The sequence below is a fragment of the Oncorhynchus keta genome, unplaced genomic scaffold (assembly GCF_023373465.1).
Source record: "Oncorhynchus keta strain PuntledgeMale-10-30-2019 unplaced genomic scaffold, Oket_V2 Un_contig_6562_pilon_pilon, whole genome shotgun sequence".
NCBI lineage: Eukaryota > Metazoa > Chordata > Actinopteri > Salmoniformes > Salmonidae > Oncorhynchus > Oncorhynchus keta.
The window spans coordinates 33160-46726 of record NW_026288928.1 but is presented as its reverse complement, the minus strand read 5'-3'; the positions used below and the strand labels follow the sequence as shown (position 1 = coordinate 46726).

Below are 13567 nucleotides of genomic sequence, written 5' to 3'. Positions count from 1 at the left end.
AGGGCAGGGGGCTAGGGCGGAGGGGGCAGGGGGTTCACAGAATAATTTTGGGTCCTGGTCCGAAGTCTAACATCTTCACCATTCTGTAACACACAACAGAAACAGATTACTTTAACAGCACACTACGACTAACAGAACGTTTCAGACTCCAACTCAGGCTATTTTCAGACTGTCCTTCCCCAATAGGCCTTGTAGGATCAGGATCATCATCGTTCATTAATATCACGTAGACTACTGAATCAGCTTTATATTTGTTCATTAATATCATGTAGACTACTGAATCAGCTTTATATTTGTTCATTAATATCATGTAGACTACTGAATCAGCTTTATATTTGTTCATTAATATCATGTAGACTACTGAATCAGCTTTATATTTGTTCATTAATATCATGTAGACTACTGAATCAGCTTTATATTTGTCCATTAATATCATGTAGACTACTGAATCAGCTTTATATTTGTCCATTAATATCACGTAGACTACTGAATCAGCTTTATATTTGTTCATTAATATCATGTAGACTACTGAATCAGCTTTATATTTGTTCATTAATATCATGTAGACTACTGAATCAGCTTTATATTTGTTCATTAATATCATGTAGACTACTGAATCAGCTTTATATTTGTTCATTAATATCACGTAGACTACTGAATCAGCTTTATATTTGTTCATTAATATCATGTAGACTACTGAATCAGCTTTAGATGTGTTCATTAATATCATGTAGACTACTGAATCAGCTTTATATTTGTTCATTAATATCATGTAGACTACTGAATCAGCTTTATATTTCTTCATTAGGTTGTAGACTACTGAATCAGCTTTATATTTCTTCATTAGGTTGTAGACTACTGAATCAGCTTTATATTTCTTCATTAGGTTGTAGACTACTGAATCAGCTTTATATTTCTTCATTAGGTTGTAGACTACTGAATCAGCTTTATATTTGTTCATTAATATCATGTAGACTACTGAATCAGCTTTATATTTGTTCATTAGGTTGTAGACTACTGAATCAGCTTTATATTTGTTCATTAGGTTGTAGACTACTGAATCAGCTTTATATTTGTCCATTAATATCATGTAGACTACTGAATCAGCTTTATATTTCTTCATTAGGTTGTAGACTACTGAATCAGCTTTAGATTTGTTCATTAGGTTGTAGACTACTGAATCAGCTTTATATTTGTTCATTAGGTTGTAGGCTACTGAATCAGCTTTATATTTCTTCATTAGGTTGTAGACTACTGAATCAGCTTTATATTTGTCCATTAATATCATGTAGACTACTGAATCAGCTTTATATTTGTTCATTAGGTTGTAGGCTACTGAATCAGCTTTATATTTCTTCATTAGGTTGTAGACTACTGAATCAGCTTTATATTTGTTCATTAGGTTGTAGGCTACTGAATCAGCTTTATATTTCTTCATTAGGTTGTAGACTACTGAATCAGCTTTATATTTGTCCATTAATATCATGTAGACTACTGAATCAGCTTTATATTTGTTCATTAGGTTGTAGGCTACTGAATCAGCTTTATATTTCTTCATTAGGTTGTAGACTACTGAATCAGCTTTATATTTGTTCATTAATATCATGTAGACTACTGAATCAGCTTTATATTTCTTCATTAGGTTGTAGACTACTGAATCAGCTTTATATTTCTTCATTAATATCACGTAGACTACTGAATCAGCTTTATATTTCTTCATTAGGTTGTAGACTACTGAATCAGCTTTATATTTGTCCATTAATATCATGTAGACTACTGAATCAGCTTTATATTTGTTCATTAATATCATGTAGACTACTGAATCAGCTTTAGATTTGTTCATTAATATCACGTAGACTACTGAATCAGCTTTATATTTGTTCATTAATATCATGTAGACTACTGAATCAGCTTTAGATTTGTTCATTAATATCATGTAGACTACTGAATCAGCTTTATATTTCTTCATTAGGTTGTAGACTACTGAATCAGCTTTATATTTGTCCATTAATATCATGTAGACTACTGAATCAGCTTTATATTTGTTCATTAATATCATGTAGACTACTGAATCAGCTTTATATTTGTTCATTAATATCATGTAGACTACTGAATCAGCTTTATATTTCTTCATTAATATCATGTAGACTACTGAATCAGCTTTAGATTTGTTCATTAATATCACGTAGACTACTGAATCAGCTTTATATTTGTTCATTAATATCATGTAGACTACTGAATCAGCTTTATATTTGTCCATTAATATCATGTAGACTACTGAATCAGCTTTAGATTTGTTCATTAGGCTACTGAATCAGCTTTATATTTCTTCATTAGGCTACTGAATCAGCTTTATATTTGTTCATTAATATCATGTAGACTACTGAATCAGCTTTATATTTCTTCATTAGGCTACTGAATCAGCTTTATATTTGTTCATTAATATCATGTAGACTACTGAATCAGCTTTATATTTCTTCATTAATATCATGTAGACTACTGAATCAGCTTTAGATTTGTTCATTAATATCACGTAGACTACTGAATCAGCTTTATATTTGTTCATTAATATCATGTAGACTACTGAATCAGCTTTATATTTGTCCATTAATATCATGTAGACTACTGAATCAGCTTTAGATTTGTTCATTAGGCTACTGAATCAGCTTTATATTTCTTCATTAGGCTACTGAATCAGCTTTATATTTGTTCATTAGGTTGTAGACTACTGAATCAGCTTTAGATTTGTCCATTAATATCATGTAGACTACTGAATCAGCTTTATATTTGTTCATTAGGTTGTAGACTACTGAATCAGCTTTAGATTTGTCCATTAATATCATGTAGACTACTGAATCAGCTTTATATTTGTTCATTAATATCATGTAGACTACTGAATCAGCTTTAGATTTGTTCATTAATATCACGTAGACTACTGAATCAGCTTTATATTTGTTCATTAATATCATGTAGACTACTGAATCAGCTTTAGATTTGTTCATTAATATCATGTAGACTACTGAATCAGCTTTATATTTCTTCATTAGGTTGTAGACTACTGAATCAGCTTTATATTTGTCCATTAATATCATGTAGACTACTGAATCAGCTTTATATTTGTTCATTAATATCATGTAGACTACTGAATCAGCTTTATATTTGTTCATTAATATCATGTAGACTACTGAATCAGCTTTATATTTCTTCATTAATATCATGTAGACTACTGAATCAGCTTTAGATTTGTTCATTAATATCACGTAGACTACTGAATCAGCTTTATATTTGTTCATTAATATCATGTAGACTACTGAATCAGCTTTATATTTGTCCATTAATATCATGTAGACTACTGAATCAGCTTTAGATTTGTTCATTAGGCTACTGAATCAGCTTTATATTTCTTCATTAGGCTACTGAATCAGCTTTATATTTGTTCATTAATATCATGTAGACTACTGAATCAGCTTTATATTTGTTCATTAATATCATGTAGACTACTGAATCAGCTTTATATTTGTTCATTAATATCATGTAGACTACTGAATCAGCTTTATATTTGTCCATTAATATCATGTAGACTACTGAATCAGCTTTAGATTTGTTCATTAGGCTACTGAATCAGCTTTATATTTCTTCATTAGGCTACTGAATCAGCTTTATATTTGTTCATTAATATCATGTAGACTACTGAATCAGCTTTATATTTCTTCATTAGGCTACTGAATCAGCTTTATATTTGTTCATTAATATCATGTAGACTACTGAATCAGCTTTATATTTCTTCATTAATATCATGTAGACTACTGAATCAGCTTTAGATTTGTTCATTAATATCACGTAGACTACTGAATCAGCTTTATATTTGTTCATTAATATCATGTAGACTACTGAATCAGCTTTATATTTGTCCATTAATATCATGTAGACTACTGAATCAGCTTTAGATTTGTTCATTAGGCTACTGAATCAGCTTTATATTTCTTCATTAGGCTACTGAATCAGCTTTATATTTGTTCATTAGGTTGTAGACTACTGAATCAGCTTTAGATTTGTCCATTAATATCATGTAGACTACTGAATCAGCTTTATATTTGTTCATTAGGTTGTAGACTACTGAATCAGCTTTAGATTTGTCCATTAATATCATGTAGACTACTGAATCAGCTTTATATTTGTTCATTAGGTTGTAGACTACTGAATCAGCTTTAGATTTGTTCATTAATATCATGTAGACTACTGAATCAGCTTTATATTTCTTCATTAATATCATGTAGACTACTGAATCAGCTTTATATTTGTCCATTAATATCATGTAGACTACTGAATCAGCTTTAGATTTGTTCATTAGACTACTGAATCAGCTTTATATTTGTCCATTAATATCATGTAGGCTACTGAATCAGCTTTATATTTGTCCATTAATATCATGTAGACTACTGAATCAGCTTTATATTTGTTCATTAATATCATGTAGACTACTGAATCAGCTTTATATTTCTTCATTAGGCTACTGAATCAGCTTTAGATTTGTTCATTAATATCATGTAGACTACTGAATCAGCTTTATATTTCTTCATTAGGCTACTGAATCAGCTTTAGATTTGTTCATTAATATCATGTAGACTACTGAATCAGCTCTAGATTTGTTCATTAATATCATGTAGACTACTGAATCAGCTTTATATTTCTTCATTAATATCACGTAGACTACTGAATCAGCTTTATATTTCTTCATTAATATCACGTAGACTACTGAATCAGCTTTAGATTTCTTCATTAATATCATGTAGACTACTGAATCAGCTTTATATTTGTTCATTAATATCATGTAGACTACTGAATCAGCTTTATATTTGTCCATTAATATCATGTAGACTACTGAATCAGCTTTATATTTGTTCATTAATATCATGTAGACTACTGAATCAGCTTTAGATTTGTTCATTAATATCATGTAGACTACTGAATCAGCTTTATATTTCTTCATTAATATCACGTAGACTACTGAATCAGCTTTATATTTGTTCATTAGGTTGTAGACTACTGAATCAGCTTTATATTTGTTCATTAGGTTGTAGACTACTGAATCAGCTTTATATTTGTTCATTAGGTTGTAGACTACTGAATCAGCTTTATATTTGTCCATTAATATCATGTAGACTACTGAATCAGCTTTATATTTGTTCATTAGGTTGTAGACTACTGAATCAGCTTTATATTTGTTCATTAGGTTGTAGACTACTGAATCAGCTTTATATTTGTCCATTAATATCATGTAGACTACTGAATCAGCTCTAGATTTGTTCATTAATATCATGTAGACTACTGAATCAGCTTTATATTTGTTCATTAATATCATGTAGACTACTGAATCAGCTTTAGATTTGTTCATTAATATCATGTAGACTACTGAATCAGCTTTATATTTGTTCATTAGGTTGTAGACTACTGAATCAGCTTTAGATTTGTCCATTAATATCATGTAGACTACTGAATCAGCTTTATATTTCTTCATTAATATCATGTAGACTACTGAATCAGCTTTATATTTCTTCATTAATATCACGTAGACTACTGAATCAGCTTTATATTTGTTCATTAGGTTGTAGACTACTGAATCAGCTTTAGATTTGTTCATTAGGTTGTAGACTACTGAATCAGCTTTATATTTGTTCATTAGGTTGTAGACTACTGAATCAGCTTTATATTTCTTCATTAATATCATGTAGACTACTGAATCAGCTTTAGATTTCTTCATTAGGTTGTAGACTACTGAATCAGCTTTAGATTTGTTCATTAATATCATGTAGACTACTGAATCAGCTTTATATTTCTTCATTAGGTTGTAGACTACTGAATCAGCTTTATATTTGTTCATTAATATCATGTAGACTACTGAATCAGCTTTATATTTGTCCATTAATATCACGTAGACTACTGAATCAGCTTTATATTTGTTCATTAATATCATGTAGACTACTGAATCAGCTTTAGATTTCTTCATTAATATCATGTAGACTACTGAATCAGCTTTATATTTCTTCATTAATATCATGTAGACTACTGAATCAGCTTTATATTTGTTCATTAATATCATGTAGACTACTGAATCAGCTTTATATTTGTCCATTAATATCATGTAGACTACTGAATCAGCTTTATATTTGTCCATTAATATCATGTAGACTACTGAATCAGCTTTAGATTTGTTCATTAATATCATGTAGACTACTGAATCAGCTTTAGATTTGTTAATTAATATCACGTAGACTACTGAATCAGCTTTATATTTGTTCATTAATATCACGTAGACTACTGAATCAGCTTTATATTTGTTCATTAATATCATGTAGACTACTGAATCAGCTTTATATTTGTTCATTAATATCATGTAGACTACTGAATCAGCTTTATATTTGTTCATTAATATCACGTAGACTACTGAATCAGCTTTATATTTGTCCATTAATATCACGTAGACTACTGAATCAGCTTTATATTTGTTCATTAATATCATGTAGACTACTGAATCAGCTTTATATTTGTTCATTAATATCACGTAGACTACTGAATCAGCTTTATATTTGTCCATTAATATCATGTAGACTACTGAATCAGCTTTAGATTTGTTCATTAATATCACGTAGACTACTGAATCAGCTTTAGATTTGTTCATTAATATCACGTAGACTACTGAATCAGCTTTATATTTGTCCATTAATATCATGTAGACTACTGAATCAGCTTTAGATTTGTTCATTAATATCACGTAGACTACTGAATCAGCTTTAGATTTGTTCATTAATATCACGTAGACTACTGAATCAGCTTTATATTTCTTCATTAATATCATGTAGACTACTGAATCAGCTTTATATTTGTTCATTAATATCATGTAGACTACTGAATCAGCTTTATATTTGTTCATTAGACTACTGAATCAGCTCTAGATTTGTTCATTAATATCATGTAGACTACTGAATCAGCTTTAGATTTGTTCATTAGGTTGTAGACTACTGAATCAGCTTTATATTTGTCCATTAATATCATGTAGACTACTGAATCAGCTTTATATTTGTTCATTAGACTACTGAATCAGCTCTAGATTTGTTCATTAATATCATGTAGACTACTGAATCAGCTTTAGATTTGTCCATTAATATCATGTAGACTACTGAATCAGCTTTAGATTTGTCCATTAATATCATGTAGACTACTGAATCAGCTTTATATTTGTTCATTAGGTTGTAGACTACTGAATCAGCTTTATATTTGTCCATTAATATCATGTAGACTACTGAATCAGCTTTAGATTTGTTCATTAGGTTGTAGACTACTGAATCAGCTTTATATTTGTCCATTAATATCATGTAGACTACTGAATCAGCTTTATATTTGTTCATTAATATCATGTAGACTACTGAATCAGCTTTAGATTTGTTCATTAATATCACGTAGACTACTGAATCAGCTTTATATTTGTTCATTAATATCATGTAGACTACTGAATCAGCTTTAGATTTGTCCATTAATATCATGTAGACTACTGAATCAGCTTTATATTTGTTCATTAGGTTGTAGACTACTGAATCAGCTTTATATTTGTTCATTAATATCATGTAGACTACTGAATCAGCTTTAGATTTGTTCATTAATATCATGTAGACTACTGAATCAGCTTTATATTTGTCCATTAATATCATGTAGACTACTGAATCAGCTTTATATTTGTTCATTAGACTACTGAATCAGCTTTATATTTGTTCATTAATATCACGTAGACTACTGAATCAGCTTTATATTTCTTCATTAATATCATGTAGACTACTGAATCCGCTTTATATTTGTTCATTAGGTTGTAGACTACTGAATCAGCTTTAGATTTGTTCATTAATATCACGTAGACTACTGAATCAGCTTTAGATTTGTCCATTAATATCATGTAGACTACTGAATCAGCTTTATATTTGTCCATTAATATCATGTAGACTACTGAATCAGCTTTATATTTGTTCATTAGACTACTGAATCAGCTTTATATTTGTTCATTAATATCACGTAGACTACTGAATCAGCTTTATATTTGTTCATTAATATCATGTAGACTACTGAATCAGCTTTATATTTGTTCATTAATATCATGTAGACTACTGAATCAGCTTTATATTTGTTCATTAATATCACGTAGACTACTGAATCAGCTTTATATTTCTTCATTAATATCATGTAGACTACTGAATCAGCTTTAGATTTGTTCATTAGGTTGTAGGCTACGACATTACGATTAATGAGATGTTTTTTTATTTGTATGTTTTGGTCTTCAGTGTCCATTTTATTCTCTGATGGGCCGTCGTGTAGATCCCTGACAGAGTAAATGTCTGTTACAAACTACACAGATTAGCATGTAGATCCCTGACAGAGTAAATGTCTGTTACAAACTACACAGATCAGCATGTAGATCCCTGACAGAGTAAATGTCTGTTACAAACTACACAGATCAGCATGTAGATCCCTGACAGAGTAAATGTCTGTTACAAACTACACAGATCAGCATGTAGATCCCTGACAGAGTAAATGTCTGTTACAAACTACACAGAGCAGCATGTAGATCCCTGACAGAGTAAATGTCTGTTACAAACTACACAGAGCAGCATGTAGATCCCTGACAGAGTAAATGTCTGTTACAAACTACACAGAGCAGCATGTAGATCCCTGACAGAGTAAATGTCTGTTACAAACTAAACAGAGCAGCATGTAGATCCCTGACAGAGTAAATGTCTGTTACAAACTACACAGATCAGCATGTAGATCCCTGACAGAGGAAATGTCTGTTTACATTACTTGATTCAATTGTAGATAGCCTATGAAATGGTCAAATCATTGGTTGAGTAACAAATGGCACCCTATTCCCTAGCGCACTACTATTAACCAGGGCCTATAGGGATTAGGGTGCCATATGGGACCCTAATCCCTAGCGCACTACTATTCACCAGGGCCTATAGGGATTAGGGTGCCATATGGGACCCTATTCCCTAGTGCACTACTATTAACCAGAGCCTATAGGGATTAGGGTGCCATATGGGACCCTATTCCCTAGTGCACTACTATTAACCAGAGCCTATAGGGATTAGGGTGCCATATGGGACCCTAATCCCTAGTGCACTACTATTAACCAGGGCCTATAGGGATTAGGGTGCCATATGGGACCCTAACCCCTAGTGCACTACTATTAACCAGGGCCTATAGGGATTAGGGTGCCATATGAGATGCAGTCATTGAGCTAGTCGTAGAGCCAGCTATAGTTGACCCCCCTCACCCTTTCTCGTAGAGTCCGTTGGTGGTGGACGGTGTGTCAGAAGAAGTGCCTCTCTGGATGGGTGGCGCCCCCTGTCCCCCAGAGAGGGTACTGCGACCAGGAGACTGTTCATAGACAAACTCCCTACAGGACGCTAGTTTAGACTCCAGGTTCTGAAACCACAGGCACGGATGGAAGCAGGCCGCAGGGCACACACACAGTTATGTGTTTGTGATGTCGTGATCAGAGGGGGAAGAAAGAACAGTCGTGATCAGAGGGGAGGGGGAGACAGAACAGTGTTGTGATATACATGAATGTGTTGTGATCAGAGAGGAAGACAGAACAGTGTTGTGGTCAGAGAGGAAGATGGAGAGAACAGAACAGTCAGCAGACTTCCTGTTACAGCTGTACGACTTACAGGAAGCAGATGTTAAATCACGCAGACAGAACCCCTGCCCCACCTGTATGAGGGAGGCAGTAGAGCAGGGTTCTCAATCTTTATTCCCCAAGTGCCCCTTTCTTAATGTCACTTGAATTGAATATAGGCTCTTCAATAAACACCAGCTTGATGATGTTGGTTTAATCTGAACATGTTGTTTTGAAGCTCATTTCAAGTTATTCTCCATAGTTGAACAAAACTTAGGGAGGCTATTTAATGACAATAATAGATTTAGAAAATAAAGTCTAGACCTGATATCCCCAAACTATGTAGAATGACTTGAAATGAGCTTCAAAACAACAACAATGTTTTTATTAGAACAATTATGTTTTATTAGAATTATTTATATTAACCCTCAATGTAATTATTCATACTCTTTTAAAGGATGTGATTAGATCAATTGATAGTCACATTGTATCAGATGACCTTCCCAACCAAAATCACATTTCTCTGACTCCTCCACTTTAGAAGGTCGTAGGTCAGCTTCTGAATGTCATAGCAACAAACCAATATATGCCCATGTACATCAGGGCCACGTCATCCTCTGCCATTTTACCGCTTGTTGCCGGCCTAAAGCGTTTTACCGCTTGTTGCCAGCCTAAAAGCGTTTTACCGCTTGTTGCTAGCCTAAAGCATCTTACGGCATTGTTGCTAGCCTAAAGCATCTTACGGCATTGTTGCTAGCCTAAAGCATCTTACGGCATTGTTGCTAGCCTAAAGCATCTTACGGCATTGTTGCTAGCCTAAAGCATCTTACGGCATTGTTGCTAGCCTAAAGCATCTTACGGCATTGTTGCTAGCCTAAAGCATCTTACGGCATTGTTGCTAGCCTAAAGCATCTTACGGCATTGTTGCTAGCCTAAAGCATCGTACGGCATTGTTGCTAGCCTAAAGCGTCGTACGGCATTGTTGCTAGCCTAAAGCATCGTACGGCATTGTTGCTAGCCTAAAGCGTTGTACGGCATTGTTGCTAGCCTAAAGCGTTGTACGGCATTGTTGCTAGCCTAAAGCGTTGTACTAAATTGTTGCTAGCCTAAAGCGTTGTACTAAATTGTTGCTAGCCTAAAGCGTTGTACTAAATTGTTGCTAGCCTAAAGCATTGTACGGCATTGTTGCTAGCCTAAAGCATTGTACGGCATTGTTGCTAGCCTAAAGCATTGTACGGCATTGTTGCTAGCCTAAAGCATTGTACGGCATTGTTGCTAGCCTAAAGCATTGTACGGCATTGTTGCTAGCCTAAAGCATTGTACGGCATTGTTGCTAGCCTAAAGCATTGTACGGCATTGTTGCTAGCCTAAAGCATTGTACTAAATTGTTGCTAGCCTAAAGCATTGTACTAAATTGTTGCTAGCCTAAAGCATTGTACTGCATTGTTGCTAGCCTAAAGCATTGTACTGCATTGTTGCTAGCCTAAAGCATTGTACTGCATTGTTGCTAGCCTAAAGCATCTTACTGCATTGTTGCTAGCCTAAAGCATCTTACTGCATTGTTGCTAGCCTAAAGCATTTTACTGCATTGTTGCTAGCCTAAAGCGTTGCGGATTTATGCATAATTTTAGATGTGTATAAACAAATCACAAACTGTAAAAAGAAAATAGTAATAATTACCCCTCAAATAAAAGGAAAGTCCCCGCCCCCCACCAAACGTTGACGACCCATATGGTGGGCACGCCCCTAGGTTGAGAACCCCTGGTGTAGTGTGTAGGTGGGTAGTTGTGTAGTGTGTGTGTGTGTGTATTAGAATTAGAAGACAATCACCGCAGTCATCTTACCCCGACTTTCCTCAGCAGTTCTCCTACGATGTTGAGAGCTGAGATACGTGTTGACGTGGTGAGAGAAGCACCCGATAGGCCATCGCCTGAACACACAATAATAAAAGAGTTTTACATCTCTTACACATCTCTTACTACATACACATTTTACACATGAACACACACACGGGGCACTCACCTCTGCTGTAAGAGGGTGGGGGGTGGTGAAGGGGCTTGCTGAGGGGTGGGGGGTCTGGAGGGCGTGGAGAGGAGGGATGGAGGGAGAGCAGGAGGAGGGGCGGTATGGAGGGATGAGGGCGGTCGTGTTGATGAATGGGAGGTATAGAGGGATGTTTTGTCCTCAGTCTTGTCGGAGGAAGAGTCTTTGGTGACAGCGAAGGACGGTCGTCTTTCCTGCTTCTGTTGGACAGCCAACTCCTGTCTTAGATCTAAGACACACAGAGAGACAGTAAGAAAACCTGTCCCTTTAAGAGTGACTGATGATGTCATAGCTAGCACAGCTCTGTGGGATCATTCCATCCCTGGTTCAGCCCCTGCGCCTGTGGAGTTAACCAGGCCAACGGGACCGCCAGTTAACCAGACCAACCGTTAGCCAGACCAACCGTTAACCAGACCAACCGTTAGCCAGACCAACCGTTAGCCAGACCAACCGTTAGCCAGACCAACCGTTAGCCAGACCAACCGTTAGCCAGACCAACCGTTAGCCAGACCAACCGTTAGCCAGGTTAACCAGGACAGGACCATTAATTCATAACACAGAGACACATGAACACTGTCCCAGCCTGATGTCTCAGCCTGCAGCACAAGACCCACAAAGCCTTAAATCCTCTTACACCTACAGTTTTATATAGAGCCAAAGCTGAATGGAACTCTTTACCAATCCATATATCTCACGAAAATAGTACAGACCACGTGACCCGACAGGAAATAGTACAGACCACGTGACCCGACAGGAAATAGTACAGACCACGTGACCCGACAGGAAATAGTACAGACCACGTGACCCGACAGGAAATAGTACAGACCACGTGACCCGACAGGAAATAGTACAGACCACGTGACCCGACAGGAAATAGTACAGACCACGTGACCCGACAGGAAATAGTACAGACCACGTGACCCGACAGGAAATAGTACAGACCACGTGACCCGACAGGAAATAGTACAGACCACGTGACCCGACAGGAAATAGTAAAGACCATGTGACCCGACAGGAAATAGAAAGCATCAACTGCATGTTAAATGTGTTTCCTGTCAGGTATTTTAATTGTCTACTTGTTAAATGTTTGTAATGTCTTATTAAATTGCTGTTGGACCCCAGGAAGATTAGCTAACATGACGGCGTCGGCTCATGGGGATCCTGATCCTAGACACACCTCTGGCTTCATCCTTCAGTCTCTGAACGGACTCCAGTAGGTTCTCCTTCTCATCCAGCTCGCTCTCCAGGAAGGCATTCCTCTCTATCACGTGGTTCATCCTCTGTTCAAAGTCCTCCAGAGACATGATGGTCGCCCTGATGGAGGGGTGACAGAGAGGAGGAAAAGGTTTAGGAAGAGTTAGTGTACATCATTAAGAACCATTCTCTATGTAAGAATCCTGCCAGTGAGATGGTGCAGGTCTCTCCAGGTCATCATTAGCCTGCTCCAGTTACACCCCCCCCTCCCTCCTCCTTGGATCTCTCCAGGTCATCATTAGCCTGCTCCAGTTACACACCACCCCCTCCCTCCTCTTACCTCTTGGATCTCTCCAGGTCATCATTAGCCTGCTCCAGTTACACACCACCCCCCTCCCTCCTCTTACCTCTTGGATCTCTCCAGGTCATCATTAGCCTGCTCCAGTTACACACCACCCCCCTCCCTCCTCTTACCTCTTGGATCTCTCCAGGTCATCATTAGCCTGCTCCAGTTACACACCACCCCCCTCCCTCCTCTTACCTCTTGGATCTCTCCAGGTCATCATTAGCCTGCTCCAGTTACACCCCCCTCCTTGGATCTCTCCAGGTCATTGTTAGCCTGCTCCAGTTACACCCCCCTCTTACCTCTTGGATCTCTCCAGGTCA

At 36.1% G+C, this 13567-nt stretch overlaps 1 pseudogene; it reads right to left on the bottom strand.

Moving 5' to 3' along the window:
- Positions 1-6: 6 nt before the first annotated feature.
- The window catches only part of LOC127925988 (nuclear distribution protein nudE homolog 1-like), a 30910-nt pseudogene continuing 17349 nt past the window's right edge, over positions 7-13567 (bottom strand).